Here is a 24797-nt window from a genome sequence, read left to right on the forward strand (position 1 = left end):
CACATACGCCGGATGAGTGAATCGAATCTGAATTGAGTATGGCAAAGAAAATAGAAATTTTAACCATCACATCTTATCGTTCCCATCCCATTCGCAACAAACTTAAGGAAAAGAAAACCATTACATTTTATAATGCAGTCAGTGCACACAGGTCATTTCGCATCCACTTGGCTTACACCGATGAACATCGGTCTTTATGGATGGACTTTCTCAAAAGATTTCTAAATTGGCAAACGGTGTTTCTGATCTGAATAAGTTCAACTTTTCAATATTTCGATTTTGAAGCTTGGACTACTTCAAACGTAATTGAATTAAAACCAACAACGTATTCAATTTAAATATCCATACTATCGGTCAATTGCCACAAATCGAATGACGTACTCATATGATTTTGTGAAAATTGAAATTTATTTACTAAACCATCGTCTTCTCTTATTAAATAATAATAGCTCATCGTTCGTCCTATTGGAAATAAATATATTCGATTTTCTCTCTAAATAAATTGTGTTAAAAGACAATTTCAAATATCTCACTAATAAGTTTATTGTTCGTTGCTCTTATAACTTTAAATGTTTCAATTAGATTTAGAAATCGATTTTCATGTTCAAGTGTAAAAAAAAATAAGTCGTTAAAAATGATTGATGTGATTAAAAATAACATTTTGGCAGCGTTATTTTTATAGTGATGCATCCGTAATTACTGTCTGGCATAAAGGCGATGAATTAAAATTTCAATGATACAACATGTAAAATAGCGAGACGAATGGAATGTGTAGCCTTCTTAATGTGCTTATTCAAAACGAAGATATAGCTTTAACAATAAGTAAAGAGACGACAATGTTTGGACCGCTTCGCTTCGCTTGGGCGAACCACAACAACAATACAAAAACGAAAAAGGATGAAATCAGAAAAAAAACGTGGGTACTTATGAGCATTTTGTGTTTTCAGAACCTGCTGCTGTAAAATAAAACTGAGCGCATTTTACAACAAAAACTACGCACGTCGACTTCAAACTGAAAAGATGAAACGATAATGTCCGCGCGCACTCAAAGCAAAGACAACAAGAACACTTATTGGAAATTTAAGCATATCGTACATAAATATTGAAATATACACATACTGAATTCGGTTGTGCGAAATGCTAAATGGTATATATACAATATCGATGTACCATTGGGATTCGAAGAAACAAACAGAAATGCGACGTATAGCATCACATAAAAATCCAGCAACAACAACAACAATTACTACTAGTACTACTGCTATAAAGTGAACTGTAGTGAGTCGAAAATAAAAGAAAAATTGCAAAAAAGGAAAGAGAAATAAAACGTAAAGCACAGACAAGCAAGTGAACGAGTGAGTGAGTGAGTGAGTTTGTGTATTTTGTATAAATTGTCTGTGCATTGGTTGGCTGCGTGACGTCATTAAAATATTTTGAAGATGTTATCTTTTGAAAGATTTACGCATTTTGGTATGTACTTGCGAACCAAATACATGGAATAAAAGGCATTCGAATCTCAGCATAGTATATTCAAATATTGCTTAAAATTGTTACATTTACGGCTACATGCTTTACCGGTCTCCTTTTCGCTCTTTTCGTGACACAATGCACAGGCACGCAGCGTAACAAGTCAATGTTCGAAACATTTCTTTTTCTCTCTTTCGTATGGATGTGTGTATCTGTATATATTCTTGGCAACCAATGCAAACAGATTCACGAAAGGAGAATACATTTTTATGTGATACACACTCCTTTTGCTCATCATATCAGCACGGTCTGGCAGTTGTTTGGTCTTGTGATGCGATTTTCTCATTTCTGCACATTCGATCAATACGCAAATTTTTCGCTTTTTTTATATATTGTGTGTACGTTAAAATCGAGCTTGTTTTGCTGTCGATGTTGATGCCAATTTTTGTTACCCTGCTTTGTATTGTCGTTCGTTGTATTCCATTTCTTGTTTTCTGATTCGATGAACCAACTGTTCTGTGTGCTTTATTCGATTGTACGAGCAAGGAGTAAACGAGCGCACAAAATGCATACACATGCATGTAGTGTGTAACCATAAGACTCATTTTGGTATGATGCAGCAACTCACTTAATTCGTTGTGTTCGTTGTGTCAAAGCTTTTTTTTTCTACTAAATTATCGTGAATAGAGTGATTCCGATGCACTGCAAATTTAATGGGATGTATTTTTTTATAACATTTTCGCTATTGATATGAGCAGCAACGCGACAGCAAACAGATCTGCTCAAAAGTGTATTTTATCATAAGTGAGCAAGTTTATGACGTCTAGATGTGGAGAAAGACTTGTTTTTTTTGTTTTGTTTAAACGAAAACTTGTTTGAAGTGCTTCATTTGCCTGCATTCAACGGTGTCAGAATCGAGTCTTCAGCGTAGTACCAATTTTCAGTCATGATACAACCGCATAAATATCATAAACTTCATCGCATTTAATGGCACCTACACCATGTTAACTTTGAACATCGATGCTCAGTACGCAAAATGCGAACAACGTACCAAAGAAATTCCTCTTTAACATTTTGCTATTCTTGCTCAATGAATTCAAAAGACTCATACTCTTTTATCGCATGCACAGCCGTAGCAGGTTCGCATTCAGAAGTTGCTCTTTCTTCAACATATACCAGCAGGAAATGTTAGTTTCCATAGCTACCAAAAAATTTATTGAAATTGAAATCAGAGCGATATTAAGTCGCACACATTGACATCTTATACGTATGATGGGATAAGTTATTCAAAACTTTGAGCTTCTATCGTATCGCACATGTGTGCTCAGATTTAGCTTGACAATATATTATTTCATTCCATCGATGTGGGAAGTCGATGTCGATGTACAACCACATAACTGATGAGAAAATGAATGGCCAATTAGAGCATAATGTTTTTTTGACAAAAGAAGTGGTTAATTAATCAATTAATTCCAAAATGTTGTCACTGCCACTAACGGAGTAGGAACAAAAAAGTTTCAAATGGTCATAAACTCATAATGCACAAATTAACAAAATGGATTTCAACGAATGTCATATTGGTTCAACGGCTATTTCATTTTTCATACAATGCCAATGTGAGATAAATGAATTGCGTTCAAAAAAAGCTGACACTAGATAGCAGATGGTACAGCCCCGATTTGCTTCCATTCATGCATTCACATTTAAAGCCGATACCTCGAAATTAAACGTCGAAGTGAAATTCAGAAGCAGAGAATTCAGTATGCGACATTCAAGATTATGTGAGTTGATTACAGAACTGATTTACTGAAAGCTAAAGTTTTTGCTACACATATATTACGGTTAAAATGCATGATAGTGCGTGATACCCAGAAAATGAGCTAATAGCACAACTTGGAAAAAGTGTATTACCACGAGCGCAAGAAGCACGTTAAAGTAAATTAAAAAAAAAAAACGAACAAACAAAACCGAAGAGCAGACAGATCCTGGACAATCTTTCCGTTGAGACAGAAAAAGTGTGCATCGATCCCAAAGTGAATTCGCGCTTGCGATGCCACAGTATCAGCCTGCCATATCCAATATATTGCGCTTTTTTTTTCTTTTCAGTTTAATTTATACTTGTTTGGCGGGGCTTTTTCCCATTTGTGATTTTATACTTTGTCTTCATCGTATCATAAATATCGGTTTGCATTTTTTGTACTAAATTTCAGTATGCGAACTTACTGAACCGACGCCAGTTCTTACATGGATGGACCAAGTATCTTTAGAGATACATGATTATTTACAATATTGACTCAAATCATCGATCGTCCCAATACTCACAGACAAGAAGAAATACAAGTGAGATGAAGAGGGAGAGAGAAAAGAGTACATCAGAAAATAAAGTAAATATTTGCACTAGGAAGGAGCAATACGAATCAACGGTTAAATGAGATTCGAACATTCGACGTGGTATCAGAGCAAAATGAAACTAGTGGAAATTATGTAGAAAAGTTTTCTACAAATTTATTCGAAACATAAACTATTAGTCTAAACTATCGTATTTCCTTCGTTTTGCCTGTTCACCGTTCACTCGGTTTAGCACACATAGTGTACATTTTGTAATAATTATGCTCCTGCGTACTCATCAAGTGTACGTACGATCATACGTTGATGATGTTTTTTTCTTGGTGATTTTTTTCCATGATAATGGACATAAATTACTGCTACTCTCGCAATATCATACGGTAATTAAAGACATTCAACGCTTCATCTATGTTCCACAGTTGCGATAACTTTGTAAGCAATATTCCGTATACATGAACAATTGTTACACATTTCTCGCATTTAGAATAAATTCAATACTTTAATATGCATACATTTTTTTGTGTTCATATAAAATTTCAATAACCACAATTAAGTGATCTTGATTTGGTGGCAACAATTATTACTAAGCGAAATTTCATTTAATCAAACAATATTGGTTTTATGACGTCTCTCTTATCCAAACTACGAAATACACGAACGTATTTGATCGATTTTTCTAGGCAAATGGCTTGAATAGTGAATTTAATTCGAGAGCAAATTCGTTTATTTTGAAATGTCAATGAAGCGGATAAATATTTATATGAATTTAGATGGTGATCTATTTTAAATCGTTTCACAACATTTACATTTAGCGTTTGCACTCTAATAAAAGCAATCGCGTGTAATGTATATATACATGTGTGTGTATTATTTGTGTTCGTTTTCTTTCATTACTTTGAATCATTTCTTTGGTAATAACGTGTTCATCATTCATCACTTCATTGGGATTTATTAAATTTTTCAGCACATGTAACGCGAACATTCCATATTTAAAATGAAGCATAACCGATAGACAAGTGAACATCTAGTGTAAAAACGAAAGAATGTGCTGTCGTCTTTTTAATGCGCCGTTGACGTTTATATTTATTCGCAAGTGTTGAATATACGAGAAAATAGCGCACACATGTATAAACATGGCAAACGACTTCTGTCAATAAATTAAAGACTGATCAATTACTTGTGAAATGGAATTCATTTTGTGGCATGAAGTTTTTTTTTTTTTTTTTGATGTGCACTTTTTGCAAGAGAAAACAACAAAGACACGCAACTTCAATTCAATGCGCAAAGTATGAGAAGAGGGAGTAAAATAAATTCAACTGAAAAATTACAAATCGATTCGAATTCCAGATGAGAAAAATGTGAAAATAAAAACGAATACCGGCACAAATGTTTGATTTGGTGCAATTTGCTAGGGGGCAGCCAAGATGAATTAGTGCAAAGAAAAGAGTTGAAATTACAGATAAAGAATTTACTGACGATATCCATTGTGTATTCGGTTCCTCGTCTTTTTCATCGTCGTCGTCGTCATCAAACAGATGCTGGCAATAGCACTGTGCTAGAAGAACTCATTCAGCCGAAGCTGCTGTTACTGCTGAATGATTATACAGTTATCATTATTATTACTGTTGTTATACAGAAAAGGCTTCAAGGCATTAGCAAATGAAATAAACCATATTTATCTAAAACTTATAAATTTCATTTTGTGAGTCTCTCTCGGGTGGCTGAAAGTGAATTGAACGAACATACATTCATTTATATATCGAATTGAAAATTCCACATTCTGACTCTCCTGCACTTTTTTGTTCGTCAATAAATTTTAGCTAACTTTTGTTTAAATGGTCCTTCTTCGATAATTTATGTAACTCTTAATAAACTTTAATTTTGAACGAGTCGAATCATGTGTATTCTGTTCGGTGTTCTTCAATTTCTTGCACTATGTATGGTTGTATACGTACGTAAATGTGTGTGTATGTGTTTCTGTTTTTATGTCATGAATTTTGTTTTCTTCCATATCTCTTGCGCCCCAAAACACGCACATTCACGTCTCTCGCATCATGCACATTAAACAGTGTGCTCAATATAATCGACTTTTATCTATGTTTTTCAAGAAATACAATAAATCATGGACAAAAGTCAAAACGAGTCACTCGGTTGTGTTCAATTGTACGCTTTGAATGTGTCTCTTTTTTAATTTATGTATATCACATAGTCGGCCAGTTCTTTCTGTTTACTCTATTCCATATTCATATTCGAATACAATTTGCTTGTTTTGCGCACACTGATTGGACTCACATTTCTGTTGGGTATTAATATTATTGTTGGCCACTTCGAAGTAAGTTGATTGATTTCCAAACAAATCTAAAATAAATTCAATAAAGAAGAAGCAACGTGTCAGAGCGCAAATCTAGTTTTTTTTTTTCACCAACCATGTTGCTAAAATGTCAGAGATATATGTCACATAAATTATAATAAAGCGTACAAACTAGCGGTAAGATTTTTCGGATTAAATTGATTTCGGTTTCGACTGTTTGGTGCCAAACGTAGAACCAAGTTGAGTTTCGGTTGTCATACATAAATAACGAAGAGAATACAAATTGGTAACATTGTGGTTCATAATGCGTCATGTATTCTCTCTTCGCTGGAATTTGAGCCAACAGCATTGTGATCGATTCAAAGTTTTAAGCGTTAATAAATTATTGATTGAAAAAAAAAGAAGAAAAAAAATAGAGGCGTTCAATTTTTTTTTCATATTTTTTAATTTGATATAAACACTATAAATGGGCATTGAGCACACATCAAATGACAACTTTCGATCACAGACGAGAGAACAAGATGAGCAATCGAATGGAATTTAATCGGCTGATTGAAAAAGAGCTAATGAAATCTAAAAACAGAAAAGATGAAAAGATAAAAAAGACAGAATTACCCATCAGCTCGAGAAATATTAATAAAACCATTAAATATAATGTGTAGGTGGAGTAAATGACAATAAATGAAATGCGCATGCCCTGCCTATTTCTTTTTTTTTATTCTCTTGTTCTTATTGTGACCGTGTGTGCCGTTGCAGTTGTTTCACTATGTGTTTTATATGTACAATTGCATTTGATTCAATACGCTGGTAATGCATTTGTATACTGATATCGCATCGTGTACGTGATATGTTTCTTTTGTTTTCTTCTCATTTGCCCGTTCATTTTTTTCGTTTTTTTAAATCATTAATAACATTTATACATGTTTCCTCCATAGTTGCAATTGAATGTTTATCAACGATGCCTGGTCTATTCGCAACGAAATTGTCTGGAAATCACTGTGAATTTTTTATGCGTATATGATATTTTTTGAATCCATTTTGTTCTTATATTTTCCCCGTTTTGCGACACATCTCTTTCAAACTCGATTTCTAGAAATGTTCTGTTCGCATGACGAGTGTAAACCACTTTGCTCTTACAATCCTCAATCCATATGATTTATGACTGTATTTACGTGGAAGATCCTATAGTGACACATAGGCAACGCGTTCATTTCTGACGGAAGCGGCAAAACGACACAATAATACACATATCGATGTATATACACGCATCAAAATCAACGAGATTCTTCTAGATGCGTCACACTAACATGTATTGTTGAGAGTATGTATGGGGTAAATGTTCAGGAGAATTTCAAAAATACAAACGTATCAATTCTCCTCTCTTTCTATTATGATACTGTCGAGTCTTGGTGCCATTCTTCAATCCCTACCCAATGTTCGCTGTGACTTGATTTAAACGAGACGAATGGATTCCATAGCGACAAACATGCATGAAAGGAAGACGAATGCATGTTTATTTCATTGAATATGAGAGGTGGGGATAAGCTAAATGGATAAATGTGCACAATGAATAAGTGCGCTCTATACACATGCATGCATGGTATGCATGCACAACAACTTGCTCACCGCATGAGATGGGTTTCGTTTTGATGGACAAGAGCACAAGTCCCAACGCAAGAGACTATTTCGTTTCAGTGTGCAAAATCAAAACAATGCCGAAACGTTGTCCACATCACAGTCAAAGGTATCGTTTCTGTTTTAACTCGTGTGTACAATTCTTTTTTTATTTTTTCGTGCTATGCAACCATCCATCTCACTGATGCGGATGCGTATCGAACGCCGTTGTATGATTGCCATCGATGGTTAGTGTTGTTAATGTAATTTCGTTGTCGTATGTGTTCTACGTGGAAAATGTGCTGTTGATGCAAGGCCTTTAGAGCTGACAATTTGTGATCGGTTGCGAAACGTAAATATCGAGCCGAATACAGTTTTTCCCCAAATAAACGGCTACGAAAAGTGTACGTCGGGTGCGAGACAACCGTATCGTCAAGCGGCAAAATAATCGAGGTCCGAAGTAAATCGATGTTGTGAGGCACAATCATTCTTCGTTGTCAGCGAAGACGATACGCAACATCGGGTATTTAAAGCACTTGTCTCATGTTAGTCAATCGGAATTGCATGAGCGCGAAATGATTTACGTTGAAATCATCGTGCAGTAAAATTACGAATTACGCGAATCAACTTTTTAACGAGAAAATAAAATTAAGACCGAAAAAGCAAATTATTCAAAAACGAAAAATTGCCATCCCAACGACTTTGTGTAACATTTTGTTTTTTAATTGAGATTCAAATATATGTATGTGACGTTAATTTTATTTTAGATACATTGTTGTTTTTTTTACGTTGTTTTAAGTTTAGTTTATTCATGCAAAAATGTGCACGAGCGTGAATAATCTTTGTGATTATTGACTGTTGTCAATGTTATTTGACCTAATCTAGAAAAACAATTATTTTGCTCATATGTTGTTGTTTTTTTGTTGACTTTGAAAGACACGTGTTCTTATACATATGAAGCAACCATAAGTGTCAACCTTAAAATAGATTGAGACAATTCACCAATAGACTTTAGATCAAGATTCTAATGAAAAAGGAGGAAAAAACATCTTTTTGATGAAACGGTAAAGGCAAAAACTTTGGTGAGATAACACAAAGTGATGATATGATGGCAGAAGTACCGCCAAGAAGAAGTTTATGTTTTGTTGTTTGAATGTGCATGTGTATGTGTGTGAATGCTGGCGAAAGGATTCAGTTTTGAATGATTAAGTAAATAATCTTGAACTTTTCACGAATTTAAGCAACTGGATAACGTAAGAAAATACTGGTATTTCGAATCAATTATTGCATTTCCAGAATGAGATAATGATTTCTCGTTCCACAAGCGTAAGCGTTTAAATAAATATCTAACATTTCAAATGTCGACTCACTGATCCATTTCAAATTCAATTAATTCCTGTTAAATGCGTCAAAAAGCAATTAAAGTGCCACCACACTGTGTACAAGAAATTGTACATCAAAAACAATGAATACCGGAACTCGAGATCACAAACCAACTGATTTTCTAGGTGCACACATTCTTCTTTATCCAAAAGATTCTTTCGGGTAGATTAGCAATGCCACGGCAATGCTCCATGATGAATCTTAACTACTTTGCTTTGTTTGTGTGACATGACCACATCTTACGATTTCCTTACACAAACGATTTTTTTTCTCTCTCTTATTCAAAGCACTTCTCTCACCAGAAGTTGCTTGTAGAACAACTCACTTTACACCACATACAAACATTCAATGTTCACCGCATAGTCGAACCGGGTTAAAAAGCCGAAAATTTCTACGCACTCATAATACACAACGACCATATACATGTATACAGACAGATAAAGAGTGAAGTGGAGATCCATGCGACGCGGAAACATATATTTTTCCCATTTTCCATCGTTTACAACGAACATATAACACATCCAAATGTGCGTCACATTAGAGAATCGTTAGCGCCACCACCAACTCAGACCACGTACATTGCACACGCAATGACTGTAACATGCCAAAGACCTGATATTATAGGCGAACAAAGTGCAAACGAACACTATGAGATCTAAAGTGGAAATATAAACAAACAAACGAGCAAACAGAATGTATACATTGTTAGTCGAAATACAATTTTTTACTACTAAAGTCTTTCGCATGCAATAAACAATTTTAACGCTCGTAACCCCATTGATACGATTGTCGTGGAAAGGGTTTTTTCTTTCACCAGTTTGTACGTCTTCACATCACCTTACACATTGAGTCTTATAACTAACGTTGCAAACACACATTTGTTTGAGTTCAATTTATCGGCTATTTCTAACTTGAATCCCATCATTTAATCTTCATATAGAGCACGTTTCGATAAACGGCTCATGTTGTATCAAATGCATACTTGACTTTAATCAATTCAGAGAAAAGATATCAATTATTTTTCTTAATTTGAAATGGGTTGGTAAACATTCAAAAGAGATCTTTGTATCCCATATAACCTGAATTGACCTGAATAAATGTTGATGTATTCAAAATATACATGAAATCCATAACAAACTTCTCTGAATTGAACTCTGCATGGTCTTTTGCAGTACGAAGTGCGGTTGGTGGTTTACCTTGATGTATGCACGCAACAGTTTTCCCAAATACAAACAACTCATTGAAAGCGACACTTACGAAAATCAACCAAAACCATAAACTTGCATCATTCTGAGAAACTGGATCCTTTCGCGTACTCACACCGAACAAACTTTCGTTTGTTTATTTATTTATTTTTTATCGTTTAAAAAAATGTTTATTGATTTATTTTGAAAGGCCACAGAAAATAATTTTTAATTGGAAGAAGATTGAAATCAAATATGAAACAGTTGCCATTGGTATAAAAGTCATAAGAAGATATCAAAAGTTTTAAGTGCGAGTTATGTGATACTTTTTGATTTTGTGCGAATGAGAAAAAAGGTGAATGACCAAAAAAAAACTAAATCAAAATAAATGCAAATGAATCATTTATCCGTCAGCATTGAAAAAGCATCACCACAAAACCATTCAAGTAAGTTGCATTCATGTTTAACTATATAACATGTACATTATGCATCAATAGTGCATAAAATGTATTATTATTTGCTTGGATTTTAAGTGCGATAAAGCATAGGCTAGAAATTGAGAAACAAATGGGCAAAACGTACAAGTTCAAATAGGGTTAAACGTTATATTCGTTTGAGTAATTGGCACCTTATTTATATTCTTGATTGCGCTCACTCAGCAATGCAACCATAGCATTTTCGCCTCTATCTGCACATATTGTTTCTGTATATCGTATGAGTCGATTTTTGGACGCGTTGAAAATAGAAGATTGATCTTACTACATATAAAATTGGTTATCGCGCTATATTGGTCAAAATCCGAATTCACACATTGTAAATGTTATCATCATTCTACGCTTTAACGCTTTATATTATATTATGATCTCATCATGATGTGTTATTCGTTTTGTAGCATCATTTCCATATAAAATATCTTCAAATCGGCTTCCACTTTTCTATGCGATGTGAACGATTTTATGTACACACGGTAGTCAGTTGTTATCGTTGGCTTTTGACCTCGATCATCCATACAAAATACGCGATAATTATTATTAATTACTGCCAAATTATCACGACATCAACAGCAATAATCTCATATCCGAATCAAATCAAAGACAAGAAAAACAACTATATTTCAACGTCAACAAAAAAAAGAAATCATTTTATTATTTCTTTTTTTTTTCGATTGTGTGTGTGTATTTGCTCCATCTCATTTTCGTTTCGAATGACGAAAAACTCAAATAACTCATATAATTTATGCAGACAAATTTATACATACTGAAAGAGCCACCAACACGATATAATAAAATGATTATGATAAATTTGAATAGGAATACGTTTATCTGGTGTGTACGAATGAGCTGATGCACAGACCGAACCGGCGTTATTTAGTCATCTGAATATTGGTGTGAATGTTTCATATTTTGTGCTTGTATTTTTCGTTTTTCTCTTTTTCTCGCGCGTTACAATCGTATATAGCCGCCCAACAATGCTTAAATAGCCTTCAGATTGTGTTGTTTATTAGCGCTGCTACGTTTGACGAGACGAATTAAGACAGACCAGAGATATATTAAAATTTTGATGGAAAACACTGAATCGTGTGTAAATCAAAATGATGTGTGACACAGGATTCCTCTTCGTTTTGCTCATTTCATTTTTTGCAATATTCGCCAAAACTGTGAAGTCATAAATATTTTGATTCTCGTCGTATGGTGAACCATTCAAATGCTTGAACCTTCATTCGTGTAAAAAAAAAATACACTCACAACGCACAATAAACTCGGTGTGATGTTTTGATATGAAAGACGAAACGTGTGGTAATTTGGTTAATTTGTTTGAGATTTTTAAGATAGAATCGTCATTTGAACAATATTTTGTTGGCATGTCATTAATATGTAGAAGAACGTTCCACAGGTTTCTGAAGCGCAGTTTTGATTCTGAATTTTATTTGAAAAATAAAAACAATATTCACATTTCCAACAATAGACAAATAATTGTTTTTGAAATTTCAAATCTGATCACGAAAACAAAAACTAAATCTATTTTAAAGAGAAGTTTCAATCAATTGTACCTTTTTAAACTTTGTTCTATTTTTTTTTTCAATCGAAATATGGTACCAAACTGGAATGTTATCGTTCGAGCCTTTTTCTGTTGTTTCTATGAGTCAGAACTTTTTTGTTTGAAATCAACACATCAAATTGAATTTATATACAACGGGGATACATACTGATAGAGAAATTTATGTTCTGTGTGATGGGCAATACAGGCCGGGATAATGACGGCGCTGTGATGATGTGCGTAAAATACGACCTTTCAGAAACTTTCAAGTTCTTTTCAAAACAATTCAAAACCACAGAAAAAAATACGCTACACCATAGGTCGAAAGCAGAAAACGAATATGAAAAGAAATGTGAATAATAATCATCATGATATCAGCGAGTGGTGGATAGAATAAAGACAGAATCATCAAGTGTGCTGTTAGAATACGGCGCGGTTTCGATGACAATCGAAGATAAGCGATGAAAATGCACCAACCGATGATGAAGTAAAGAAAGCACTCGTCGCACAACGATGGATCAAATCAAATAATTAAACATATGATATTGATTAAATCTCGTGTTTGGTTTTACGTTCGCCTCTTTTATTTGTCTCTCCTTAAGCATATTCATCACTAATTTATTTCGCGGCTCATGTTAACAGCCACGTTGTATGTCATCCGAGCCAAAACCATATATTTCATATTTTTTTGTGTGTGATTAAATTAATTGATTTTATTCCCAAATTAATTTTAAGGTTTCATTTTATGAATTTCAACATAAATGATATGGATGACAAAGATGGCAATTTGTGAATAGCCCCACATTGATAATGAATAAATTCTTGATTTTTTGAAATGGTCCCATGTTACCTTTTATTGGTCAAAAAAATACAAAATCTTGATTCGGTTGGTATTTTACCAATAACTTTCCACGAACTTTCAATCATGTTTTTGACATTTCAAAGTGGATCGGATTGGCAATCGCGTTGCGCAAATATGGTAGTCATCGACATTTCATCGTAGATTACGGTGACACAATTATTAATTGGGATTTTTTTTTTCATCAATGCCGTAATTTAGCTGGCGCTCATTTTACCTTTGTTTCCATCATTCCAGCAAGTCAATTGCTATATTTCTTTCATAAATTCACATATTAAAGTCAGTCATCACTATACTCATTACTGTGTATGGAATTTTTCTGCTTTAATAGTAGCAGAATGCATATCGTAATCGAAAAAAAATTGATTGCACTTGCGACCGAATTGTTATGACCATCATCATAAAAAATTTTTTTAAATGTGTTCATCATAGTCATTCGAAAGGACAGAATTTTCGACACTGGTGTCATTATTTTTTATTTATATTGAACAAAATGTTATCATTATGAATTAAAAAAAGAGCGCCCGAATTGATCAACTTATGAAGTTTTTGGTCACAATTTAAACAGATGAAATATTTAAGCGGGAAAAACGTTAATGAGATTACAACTCAAAGTTGGTTATTTTTAAACGATTAAATGCACAAATTTACGATAACATTACATTATTTTGGCTCGATAACATTATATTTTTTTTGGTTTTCGATTTCAAAAATGTGACGAAAAAACTCCAAATACATATGTCGTTCGAATGTGGTTCATAGCAAAACGAATTGCAAAAACATTCTCTTTGAAGTTCTGAATATTTTTTTTCGTACTCCATCTTCTAAAGCATCAATTAGATAAAATATTTTCAAATAATAAATGAAGCCAAGATACGAATGATTCAAAACTTTATGTTCTGTAGATTCATGGTAGTTGTTGTTGTTTTTCAAACAAAATAAAAAAGAGACAAAAATGCCAACGTATTTTGATTAAGGCAGATGCATAATGAAAGACGTTGTCGCTACGTTGAAGACAGAAAGCGACCCATCGTCAAAATGAATACGTGCATTTGCTAAATAAATGTCCGAAAATCAATTTCTCGCAAAATTTATTTATATGAATATTGATTTTTATGACTTTTTGTACCCACGACCGCATCAGTGTGAATAGTAAGGTTTATAAATTACTGACTTTAAGTCGACAGGTTTTCGCCCAGTGCATTTTCTCCTACCTTCAAGTATGATTTCTTTTAATACGTTATGCATTTTATTTTTAATTGTATCACGAAACCTTCAGTACATGAAAATTATGACGATTGTCCATAGTTTCGTGTTTTATTCGCAATCACAATGCGAAGGTAGAAACGAAATTTTTTTAAATTGACAAAAGTCTTTAAATCGACAATGTGGAGGAGAGAGAAAGAGGAAAAAAAAGAAGGTTTATCTTGAATTTTATATCCGCGCGCCTTTAATGCGCACGAAACGATGGTGTGTTAGTTTTACGAGCGATACTTTGGTTTTATTTCAATTTTATTGACATGTGTTTTTCTTCGCTTATCTTCGTTCATTCTTTTGTAATACGAAAATTGGTGCGAGACCGGTTGCATATTCGGCAAGCAAACAGTGACTTCGCTTTACCTTTATTGGTTTGGTTCATTTTTTTCGCATAAACTTTTTATTGATTCGCGTTTTTTTTTGTGTGTTTTCCACAACACTCTCGGCTGTATATTGAAAAAATGCATATCTGTTTTACGAACTATTTTAAAGTCGGCGATGTTTTGATGCAAATAATTTCCATTTGCCATATAAAAATACAATATTTAATGAAAGATACTTGCTTGACAGAGTAATTGATATGAAACCAAGCCCGAATAGACAAAAATAGATAGTTTATTATTTTGAGCATTAAATAAAGTTTGACAAAATATTTCAATGCCATAATTTATGTTCTATTGTGCGAGAGCAAACATTTTGCATGCACTTCCATCACAATTGAGCTGAAGTGCATATTTTATTTGCACATTTGAAGAATACTTCCCACATCAAACACACATACATTCATTTCGGTGCAGCAAATGCCTGCATTCTAACAGAACATCTTAAGACCGAAAACAGTCTAGCCAAATATGTATATCGTTAACTTTGGTGTGTCTTTTGTTTACGTAACGGTTGAGAGCGCTCGTAATGATTTTATGGCACATGCTGCGTTCCAAGTGTAACAAATATTCGTTCAGTTTTGTTTGTGTTATGGCCTTGAAACATTTAACGTTGCATAACAAGCATGTCGAACAATGTTCAAATGGATTTTGTCTATCAGGAAACACCTCAGAAGGCCACCCATTGATGATAATTTGTAATACACATGGTGTCTTTTTTTCACAAATCATCGCGTCAATGCGAAGAAACAGCGTAAGAAATTCTAATTGCTTAAAAGGACCCGTTGAGTTGCGATTATTTCTCGTTTGTTTTCTCGCTTGTTTTATTGAATATAATGTCCATTATGTATGTGTATGGAATGAAATTTGGTCAATTATTGCAGTGAAACAATTGTTGTCATTTTCTAATGAACACATCATCGGTCATGAGGCTATTTAAACACTTCAATGCATCGGTAATTTTTAATGCATACACATGAAACCCGCACGGATATGCAGCCAAAATGCGATATCGAATATGTGTCTATAACAGACATTTTCCAAACAGTTTATACACAATATTGTGTATACGAACATACTTTTATTGTATAAATGATGCAATCAGATTTAATGTTTTTGTTTGTGTCTTTTCATGTCTATATCATGCGTTGCGCTTAACACTGTTCATAATATCTCTTTGTAGTATGCAAGCACTATGGAAGTGAGCAACGAACATATTAAAATAACTAAATTATTCATTAAAATTAAATTATTGTGAAATGCATTTGGATTTTGGATGAAGCACTGTATATTATAATTTAGATTTGATTTGTATTTATGGTCATTTGTCCTAGTTCGTTTCACTCATACTGGCATGTTTGCATCATTTTGAGTCTGAGTGCTCATTTTCATTCGATACAAGCGCACACACACATAACACAAATACATCTGTCGGAATGTGTGTTTGAAATGATAACAATAATAAATGAAAGATATTTTGATTCTATGTGTACACAATCACAGTTTATGTGCATTTGTGTGAATTAGGGACGGATTTTTACCTGCATTTTGTATCTAACACATGATTTGTTGCCTGAATATGAAAGGTGCTTTCATGTGGGTTCAATGGAGTTTGTCTCTGTATGTATGTGCATTTGACTGTGAGAATGAAATGAACAGTCTATCGATTCCGATGATGGAATCAAGAGAATTGAAAGAAAGACGGGTAACCATTATAGACAACCATCACAGATCAAATAAATCAAAGAGATTTATTGCTAATGGCGGCTTTGGAATATCTCTTTCTCTCTCTCATTCTCTATTTGGCCATTTTGTTTAGTTTCACTTATTCTCTGAACTCAAACATGATTCTAATTTATTTGAGTCATTTAATCAACGTTCGACAAGACCAATATATGATATGTTAAGCATCGCCTGCGAGAAATATAATATATTTTTTTCTTTTCTTCTGAGAATGTGTCCACCGTCCATACTACATATATGATATATGCACGTAAACATTCTTTATTAAAAAAAATTATACAAAGAAATGCCCGGCATCAATGATATAAGAACCTTGTTTATTTTTACATCCGAAAAAATCTTCTTTTTTTTCTTCAAAAGCGAATGTCATTTAATTCACTTTGAAACCGTCATAATTGTTTCAATTGTTGTGGATTTGAATGAAATTACGAACGAATTTCATTTCCTTCATTTAGCAAAGATCAAAGAATGCAGAAGAATTTAGATATCGGAAAAGTAAACGTTTAGAAGACCATCATCGCTTCGATTGAACGATTAATCAAATACAAAGACACTGAAGAACAGCAAATAATTGAGTCATTTTTTAAAAATGCCTCTGGTACATGGCATTCAAATAACGTTATTTTCACATTTTCCGTGTGTCGGGAGCACAAAGCCAGCCAACACAGTGTACACTGTACAGTGTGCAGCGAACAACAACAACTAAAATCAATGCAACGAAAACAACGTGTTTTTTGTTTATTATAATTTCAGTGCCTCAGAGGCTCGTTCGTGTATGCTACTGATGTTCTTTTTTTTTCATCGCACCAAAAAAGCAAGAGCAATCACGAGTTGGAGATATCTAAAAAAAAAGTTTAAACGAAGAAAATATGATAAGTTGATTTGTGGAAAAATCAAATTTCCATTAAACTGATTTTGAAATGCAAATACAATAATTCAGGTGTTTTCCATTTAAAATTGGTCTTACTTTGGATGGAGTGGTCCAGACAAGCACAAATATCGCACTATATATGTTAACAACTGAGTCAACGTAAGGGGACTCGCATGAAATATTGTGAGCTTCGGGTATAAGAACATGTGTGTGCTCGAATTTGACCGATAAAAGATAATTACTAAAAGTGTGTTTGTACAGCGTGCACTAAGAGTGCGTTTAGTCATGGACGGCGAAAACCATCTATCTCTTAACTTCTCTTTCAATATGTGCTGAATTAGCTAGCTGAACATGTGAGTGCTTGACATATGTCATTCATTGTACGCGTTATGAATGATGGATGTCATTTGACACATCCATTCGTAGAAGGATGATAAAGCCTCTTGATGCGCGAAACAAAAGGAATATTGATGACAAAGCGAAAAAAAAAGATGAGTGCTGACAAACTTGGCCAAAAATGGGCATCATCATCTTCGTCATCATTATATCAAAAATCTGAAACCATGAATACCAACACCGGTAGAACTACATATTCACACATAAAGCAATCACGCACAAAAACACTAATATCAAATAAGAAAAAAAAACATTCTTTTATATAATATTTTTTTTGACTCATTTCAAACTGTTGACATTCTAATCAATTTCGAATGAGTCAAATTACAAACCAAAATAACGCAAATTTTAATTTGACCTAGCTAATCCAGTTGTTCGATGTCGAAATGCTTAAACTCGATACGAATAGAAAAAGTGTCAGCGGCAAATTGACAGCTTTTTGCATAAACATAGGATTATTATTTCCATTTAAAAATCAATTAAACTGTCGACTCACACATGCAACGATGATCAACTTGACTCGCTTCATGATTTCTAATTGACAGATCTTAATGTGTATGACATAAACATCGTATGACATTCGAATATTTAATGTCTATCGATTAAATAAGCGCACACACACACACACACACACACAAACATATGCAGAAAATCGTCATCGAATCATCAATACATCTACTCTATTTGATTCATTTTCTATACATATGTATATCAAAGTGTTGTGGTTATTTCCGCATTTGGGGCAAACTGTCATTTGATTTGTGGCATTATGGTTTGCCAAATTTGAATTCAAAATGTTATGTTGAATGTTGACTTCTGAATGCAAACGCCCAAGAAATAGTTTCAATCAAATATTGAAAACGAGACAATTAATTGAGCTAACTGAACAAATGTTTAGAAGAAAGCCGCATATTAAATTAACGAAACAATTCGAGCGTGTATTTTTGATGATAGCGCATCGTCGCCGGATTGGACAGCAAGTGACAAGCAGGGGAAAAAAATTAATTAAATTTCAATTTTGGTGTATGTGGCACAATTTATTTACCTTGAAGCGAAAATATGATTTGTGGTTCGACAAAAACATGCACACATAATACAAATGCGAATACGAATTCGGAATTTATCTAGATTATATTGTGAGAGATGAAATATAATTAGCAGCGAACCGGATCCATCGGATCTATGATGCCAATGAGTGTGTGTGTGTGTGTGCATGGATCTGTTTATATGTGGTTCTTTAGAGGCTTGTATTTGATGATGCATATTAGTCATATAGTATATGGTTCTGCGAAGCATCAGTAAGAGAGGAAAATGTGGCTTCCATGCATTTGGTTATAACCAGCAAAACAGAACTATAAATAAAATCAAAATTTTTGATACTAATTCGTGTCGTGTGCATGCGACATTGGCCACCATCATCATATAATAATAATTTGAGCAATCATGTGCATAAATACATAATATACATGTAGTCGCTTTTGTCTCGTGTCAAATTGAAAATGATTTATGCTTGTGTCAGCCACTGATAGAGAGCGAGGAAGAGTGAGAGCAAATTTGTGAATGTGTATTTGAACTAGCGGGCGAGCAAAGGAGAAAGGAAAAAAAATGATATTTCAAATGACGTTCAGTTTTGGATTTTCGTTGTTTTTAGAAAATTGCCGATTTGCCATCACATTAACATATTATTCAGAGTATTTTTACCCTCAACCGCTCTCGCCCTCTGTCAAATTCACTCACAATCTCATGCCTGATTTGAGCCTGTGTGAGCGTGATAGAAAATGAGTATCTATTAATAATTTTCAGAGGTTCTTTTTGGGGCCTTTATTTGTGCAAAACCAAATAAAATATGAGTAAATGTCAATGCAACGACAATTGATACTAATTATTCGCCATGAAAACATCCATTGTGCATGAGAGAGAGAGAGAGTGGACATGTCAGTATGAGAATTTGTGTAGCAATGCTGCACTAGAACCGCGTAGAAATATGCCAATTTGGACGATAAATATCTAAAAAGCATATCGCGTTCATACATTATGAAAACAGAGCTTGTCAATTCGTCGATTATTACCGCTTAATAATAATGGCAATGTTTTTATAACCTCATGCCGATAGTTTGAATATTCTGTGTGATTGTTCTATTTATGAGTGTTGCTTACTCATAGATGCCATTTCACATATTTCGCATTTCCGTCGAATTCGTCAATAATTATTCAGCGACTATCTACACTATAACATCCACCGAGTACTATACACACACACATGAATGCATTATAATTTTCGCGAAATTGCTTGTATTCGCTCTCGGTTTTATTTCGTTTTTTTTCCTCATCGGATCGCTACACTGCTTTTTCGACAATTTCGAATACACATGTGAAGTGAATGCAAGCGCAAACAATAGAATGATTAACGGTGTGCTCTCTCTCTCTCTCTCTCTCTCTCTCTCTCTCTCTCTATCACATTAATTAATGCGTTACAAACATCAGCGACGACAATAAAATTTGCCAAAAATATAATACACAAAAATCAATGAAAAGCTAAAGTAGAAATCATTTAGTGTTGGCTGTTCAAAATTACCGACTTGTCAAGTGCCAAATTTTTGCTAAAGACAGGACTTTTCCCATTACCATGCTGTTCGGAACAGTGAAAACATCATTACACAATTTGTCTTTTAATCGTTTCGTTTGCTTCCACGGATTTTTTTTTTGCCTCACTCCACTCGATTTTCGCTTATTAGACACGTCACAACACTTGTATATGAATTTGAGTGTTCAGTGTAATTTGACTCGCTTGGCTGCAATTGTTTTTGTAATTTCTGCTCAAAACCACGTTTGTGTGTATGTTAAATACATACAAACAATAAAAGTGAATTTTACGCTTAACTAGAAATACGTTTCAATTTTTCATTGCTGAAAAGAAAAACCAAATGGTTGTTATTAATTAATTACCTTTTAATATCTATCTCGTCGATTAGTTGGGGCTGCTTTTTTTGTGGCTGTTGCAAAGTGTTCGATATATCCCTTTATAGAGAAACACACGGAAATCAACCGCACAGAAAGTTGCGTTGAAATGACTTGGTGATGGTTGGATTGGATGCATTTGACATTGCATATTGCTATATTTTTCGCAAATGAAAGAAGATCAAAGGAAACTTTTGCAGTGGTGCACTCATCTGCTTTGATGAAAAATCAATGTCCGTATGTAGCGTTTTTCAATGCATGTGCCATAAGATATATTGAGACTGACACATTGAAATAATCCACTGATTAATACGCCAAGAGGTAATTATTATCTTTTGTGGATATGGTTGCTGGTTGAATTCGAATCGCAATTCAGATCAAGGATTAGATCAGTGCATGTAAAATGGGCACCACTGAATTGATATGTTCTTTGATTTGTATTAATTGAAAATGAAAGCTGTCTTTTTTTTACTCGTTTACGCCAACAACAAAAAAAAAACACATACACTGAACCGCAATTGAAAAGATTGCTCAAGTGTAAACTGAAGTGTTCGCAATGTGTGAGATTTTTTGTGAATCAATTGAAATATCAAAGGCGTTCAACGTAGAAATGTTGCTATTGTTGCTTTTTAATTCAATGTGATTGAAGAGTATTCAATTTGATTCTATCAGGGGAGGATTATCCAAAGCCAAAATTACCAAGAACATTCTTAGAATTTTCCAATTCTTTTGTCAGTGCGTTATAAATCATTGAAGAGAATGTGAGAAATGAAATTTACGCACCATTCAATGATGTTTATTCGTTCAGAGAAACTATCTGAATGTTTCTTTTTCAAATGTGATGGACACACGCATTCACTGCTATTTCTGACATTGTCATCGGTTTGTTGTCCGTTATTTGTGCGACTCTTATATTTATTTGTTTGGTTGGTTTTATTGGATTCATGACAATTTTTCGCAACGGAATTTACTTTTGGAATGTGATCGTCATACAGCCAGAGTAGAAGTCGATCAATAAATGTTCAATAAATTTCGGGATTTTATTTCATTTTGCGAAGAGCAAAGCGATTTCTGTTCACCGTGCACGACTTCCCGTGCCATCATCTATGGTGGTCAATTTCATCAGAAAAGGTGAAGTTTTTGTGGTTGTTGTTTTTTTGTTTGCTCGTTTCAGTTGTAAATTTGTGTTTGCCGAGTATTTTTGTTTCGTATAAGATTTTTAGCTATTTTTATGTACCATATTAATACATTGTGTCCAAATCGGCAGCTAGCATGCCAATGTCAATGCATCACCTCACTATTTTTCAATTCGTGGTTCGTGTTAAATTTCAGTATTGATGATTTTCAGTTTTGTGTGTGTGTAGATTATACATTTCTACAACCATTTCAAATGGATCTGAGAACAAAACAGAAAGTCGTCAAATTTTCTTTTAACTGCGTTCACGAGAATGGTGTTTTCACATGTGCCAAATGCGAAATACGATAAAGACTACAGAAATAGAATGAGAGAATGAAAAAAAAAGAATAAAACATAGTAAAATATCCACTCCCTTGTCGCTCATAAATCTATCATACGATTCGATTCATCAGAATCATTTTCGTTTCATTTTCTACGTGGCTCTGCTTTTCTTGATGGCATTTTTTTCATTTTTTGCTTGAGTCATTCTGCATTTATTCTTTCTACATACACGCACACACATACTTTTCGTGTGTTTGTATGTGAAACATTGCGCTGCCATCGACCGAGAGCGTTCAAAACATCAAAACAGTTCGTGAATCGTATTACGCGTTTTTGTTCCCTTCCCGTATGGCAGAGGGTGAAGTAATTTATAACGTAATGTTATTACTCACTCGCTTTTCTATTTAGTGGACGTGGATATTGTGTGATAGAGAAAGAATGTGTAATGTTCGACATTGTAGCAGCAAAACATAAAAAATAAAAGTCGAAAGTAAATGCATGTTATCAAACACGACAAGACACATTCAACCGACTTTGAATCCAAATGGGATCCGACCAACATTGCAAACATGATTTCGATTACTGGTCAATTATTTTTCGTTTTGTTGTTTCGAGTATACGATTTTCAACATAAAATACGTCACCACGTTTATTGTCTTTTGCATTTAATTTATTTTTATTCTTTTACACCGTTGAACATTGAAAAGTCGACCCTTGAATAAAATAGAAAATTGAATTCGTTGAGAGCAATGAATGGAAGAGAAAAATTGAAATGTAAAACCGTATTTTTGAAAAGTGAGAAAAATAAAGTCATCGGTAAACTACAATTTATTCGAAGTCAATCTAAAACGTTTTTAAAGCGTTGAACAACTTAAATGATTCCGTCCAAAATGAATTTTCTGCAACCATTTGTGGAAACGTGACCATAATTCGGATAGACATAGATAACAATTAACGGTTGAGGTTTTTTTTTGATGTTTTAAGTCTTAACTCATGCCCTAAATGCTTTTGAATAAAAAAAGATAACTTAGTGAGCGCAACTGATGTTGATGGCCAAAATGATAATGCGTTGGCTAAAAACAATGGGAAAAAAGTATGAAATTAAGATATGGAAACCAAACGCGTGCATAATGAGTGAGTGAAAACGATAACGAAAAGATGTTTATTGTGCGACCAGTTCATAATGTACCTTTAATGTGTTCTCTCCATTAACATTAAAAAATTATGAATAGAAAAAAGCGCCTAAAAAAGCCACCCAGAATCACATACAAACACATACCCACACCGACAACCATCCGACTCCAAATACGTTCACTGAAATGAATGATAAAAGCGGCGAAATTTAATTAGAAAATTTATGTTAGTTCTGGTATTGCCATATCGCATCGCACGTATCATCCCGTTGTAAAACTTGGCTTTCAGCACAGCGCGCCACATTGATTGCAGTGAAGTTTTTCCATTCGGTAATGGGGTGGGTGGTGGTGGCGGCGGCTATGTGGCGACGATGAAGAAGAGCAAAAATGTCGCTCGTATATCAACGCTTTAAAATGCGCTCGTCCTTAAGCACATTAGTATGCTATGTTTATGATAATATTTGTATGACATATGGCATCATAGCCAGTGAAGTATGGCCGATACATACATTAAAAGCGCCATAATGACATTGCAAGTGTAAATTATTAAGGTAGAAAAGGAATGGAATGGACGTCAGGGAAAAAATATCAACGCAAAGACTTAGTTTGGAGCGACCACTGTTTCTGCATGATGCTTTGAAGCTTTTTATAATTTGTGGGCAGCAGCAGTAGCAACAACAACAAACAACCGTAGCAATAACCGTGAAGCTACTGCATTTCAATTGTTTGTCAGACAAGATTAGAGTCATACACAGAATATTTATGAAATATTATTACAAAATTATGGCTTTAGAGAAGAGATAAAAGCAATACATAATTGCGACGACATCTATTTAAAAAAAAAAGTGTCGAGCGAACGAAAATATTGAGGCGGAAAAAGATGAACCACTCGATAACTGTTCACTCAATTGCGGTCTTTTTGGTGTAAAAACGCTGTTGTTTTGCCATTAATATATTTGGACTGCGGTGATCTATTTGGTCGATTTAATGGCATTTTAGATACATTATGGTGTTCCATGAAATTTGATGTGAAGCCTCAAAATGATGGCAAGAACCATATAAATATAAATTGTTTCTTTGCCAAGCGGTGTGTTTACTAACACCACAACGTTTGGTCGCATACATAAAGAAAAAAATGATAGGAACAAGTGCTATAGCCATTATCAAACCTAATGTTTGGCGATTGTTGATGCCCGTTCAGATGTTGCTACTAATACTCAATCGCCACATACACACGAACTCATACATTAAATTTCGTATTTTCGGTTATCGTCTCTTAAAGATTAACCAGAAATGTAATAAATTTTCACGGCAAACAAAAAAAATAATAATATCCGAACGTAGAGCATTTTGCATCGGCATCATAGAGTATGTTTAAGCTGCTGATTGTGAATTTTGG

General features: G+C 34.0%; 1 protein-coding gene across 5 annotated transcripts in view; it reads left to right on the forward strand.

The window, feature by feature from the left end:
• LOC116338001 (protein tiptop) overlaps positions 1–24797 on the forward strand; it is a 156870-nt gene that overhangs the window by 54748 nt on the left and 77325 nt on the right. Inside the window, exons 1-2 of one of the 5 annotated variants that reach the window (XM_031763015.1) lie at positions 8245–8480; positions 10517–10751. The exons of 2 other annotated variants lie outside the window; for them this stretch is intronic. The gene's annotated coding sequence lies outside the window, so the exon portion shown is untranslated. Of the gene's footprint in view, positions 1–8244; positions 8481–8568; positions 8821–10516; positions 10752–24797 lie in introns of those variants that run through there. 2 more of the 5 variants (XM_031763012.1, XM_031763014.1) reach the window with 2 other exon arrangements.

Source organism: Contarinia nasturtii, unplaced genomic scaffold, assembly GCF_009176525.2.
Source record: "Contarinia nasturtii isolate CC-2019 unplaced genomic scaffold, AAFC_CNas_1.1 Cnas_scaffold_350, whole genome shotgun sequence".
In the NCBI taxonomy this organism is placed as follows: Eukaryota; Metazoa; Arthropoda; class Insecta; order Diptera; family Cecidomyiidae; genus Contarinia; species Contarinia nasturtii.